This window comes from Penaeus chinensis, chromosome 27, assembly GCF_019202785.1.
Source record: "Penaeus chinensis breed Huanghai No. 1 chromosome 27, ASM1920278v2, whole genome shotgun sequence".
In the NCBI taxonomy this organism is placed as follows: domain Eukaryota; kingdom Metazoa; phylum Arthropoda; class Malacostraca; order Decapoda; family Penaeidae; genus Penaeus; species Penaeus chinensis.
This window is the reverse complement of record NC_061845.1, coordinates 17,573,418-17,575,917: the sequence shown is the minus strand read 5'-3', so window position 1 is coordinate 17,575,917 and position 2,500 is coordinate 17,573,418. Positions and strand designations below refer to the sequence as shown.

The 2,500-nt window shown below is 49.8% G+C and overlaps 1 protein-coding gene across 3 annotated transcripts in view; it reads right to left on the bottom strand.

Annotated features, from left to right (window-relative positions):
* LOC125039474 (endophilin-A-like) overlaps positions 1 to 2,500 on the bottom strand; it is an 88,760-nt gene that overhangs the window by 85,665 nt on the left and 595 nt on the right. Inside the window, exon 1 of one of the 3 annotated variants that reach the window (XM_047633459.1) lies at positions 1,824 to 1,966. The exons of 1 other annotated variant lie outside the window; for it this stretch is intronic. The gene's annotated coding sequence lies outside the window, so the exon portion shown is untranslated. Of the gene's footprint in view, positions 1 to 1,823; positions 1,967 to 2,500 lie in introns of those variants that run through there. One more of the 3 variants, XM_047633458.1, reaches the window with a different exon arrangement.

The following is a 2,500-nucleotide window of genomic DNA, read 5'->3' as shown; positions in this document are numbered from 1 at the left end:
ATTTCTGATTATGTCTCGGGCAGCACGTTAGAAGGGATTGGACGCTTCGGTATCCTGTGGGATCGAGTTTCGGGGATTCTGATTCCTTTGGGGAGTTTCTCGAGAGGAATCTTGCTGACAGGACGGTTTCATGACGTGGTTGTACTGATGTCATTTTCTGAAATGTGGGAAATCCTGCTTGGATAACAAAAATAAGCAATAACGCGTGACACAAAAGAGAGAAAAAAGTAAAATTATATTCGTTTAATGTCTGATGAGGAGCCTGGTTCTATTCGAAACATTATTTGGCGCTTCCCTGCTCGAGGTGGTCCCGTTTCACTTCATCCTGTTTGACCCTCTAGTTTCTGTCGCTGACAGATCTGATGTCAGCGACTGCTGGGCTGGAGGTTCCCACTGTATTACGGCAAATTTGGAGATGAAACTACTGGGTACGTTCTGATAGAGGTTTATATTTTCTACAAATTTTGAAACTTGGTATTGAGAGAGTTTGTAAACTTTGGAATACCAAAGAGCTAGCATGGAAAGAAGCTGTACGGCAGGAGTAAAATGACGGACGGTTCTAGAAGGTAGTCAGCGCTCGGTGTGCCTCGTGCAGACGTCTGGTTCCGAGAAACGCTCACAATTGCTCGTAAACACTCCAGAATCTGATTCGTAAAGCAAATTGAACATTTCGAGAGCCGTCTCTTGAACAATAGCGTATAGGGTCTGTGCCACTGGAAAAAAAGAGGCTTTGGAAATATCTGTTCGTATACTTGGAGGGGGGGGGGGGGGCGTGTCCGCGAGAGGCGCTGAGAGGGTTGACTCACGGAACTAAATAGCTAATATATGAATGGTGGCCATGAATGAAAAAATGGAACAATGGCAGACGATGAATGATGTGCGTGTCATTTGTGGAGTGGAAGGAAATGCACTATATTGACGCTGAGGTAGGGCTGGCACCACTCTAACGCACAGCCCGGGGAATAGCACAGGAAAGCCGACCCAATAATCAATTTACTATCACAAGTTTGTACTACACTGATCAAGTAACTCGCATAGACATTTGCCACAGCATACATAAGTGGTTTCCAAACATAAGCAAATCTGTGGCTGCACGAGATAAAACAAAAAAAAAAAGTTACTTTGGCTTCGTGTGCTTCGCGCAAAGCAGGGAAGTGGAGAGCAGAAAAAACAAACTATAGTGCCCAAGCCATACCGAATACAAAACGTTCTAAGAGAAATAAAAGGGGACAGCATGCCTGCGAATATTGGGATGACTGGAATGAAAAATAATGCTGTATGTGCAATGCTGAGGAGATGGGCTGACAAGGTTCTAAACGTAATAGGCACCAGTGGCACCGACAGCCGCGGTTGTATGACCGATCTCTGATGACGATGACTGACGATTGATGATGTTTCAACTTGGACTGCACGCCTCGCGAGTCACAAAGAGGCCGCAAAGCACGACTGCACCTTGGCCGGGGAGAAGGGGGCGGACAAGGGCGCTACGGTGCAGGGTGACACTTGAGGTATTTATCTTTCCGTAGACAACTCAGGACCGTACCTGTTATCCCATGCACGGACACGTACACTTTCACACGAGACGCTTCGACGCCTGGCGAGGAAATCCTCGACAGACAGACATGGAGAGGAGCAAAGCAGGCGAGGGTTAAGGCGACTGGCTGGAAAGAGGAAGGCTCCGGGAAGAGGGCATTGCAGGAAGGGTGGGCGTGGGAGGAGGAGGAATAGGAGGAGGCTGAAGGCAGCGGAAAGGTGGCTGAGGAGCAGCGCGAGGTGGAGGTTGAGGTGGAGCGGCGCGGCGTGCGGTCGAGGGCGACACTCACCGTTGGTTCGCCGTCTAAGTTGTTGTTATTGTTGCACAGGAGACAAGAACAAGCACGTGGCGTTGACGGGAGCAGTCTGAGGGAGAGACAGCTGGCTGGCGACACAGCTGTGTTGCCGCGGAGTGTGGGAGGGAGGTGGCACCAGCGGCACTGAGAGCCAAGACACGACACACCGCGGGACCCACGCCTCGCACCGCGCACGCTCAGAGGCGCCAACCCCCTCGCCCCCGCCCCTCCAGCCCCGGCCCGCCCACAGCCCGCGCCATCGATCCGAGACCACACTGAGCGCCCTGCTGCTGCCTTCCTGCTGCCACTGCTGCTGCTGTTCTTGTACACTGCTGACCTACTGCTTCATTCTGCCCTGCTGAAGGCATCGCAACTACTCTATAATCTTCCTACAGATATTATCTCCTTTGTGGAGAGTCTTATACTTTTTTGTTGTTGGGATAGTCCTCCCACGCTTCGCAAATCAGAAGGAATGACAAACACTGATGGTATAAATAAATACACAAGTGTATATTTAGATTTGTGTACACCAAACATTTATTTCCCCAGTACACACATACGGATATTTGTGTGTGTGTGTGTGTGTGTGTGTGTGTGTGTGTGTGTGTGTGTGTGTGTGTGTGTGTGTGTGTTGTGTGTGTGTGTGTGTGTATTTGTCTGTGTGTATTTGT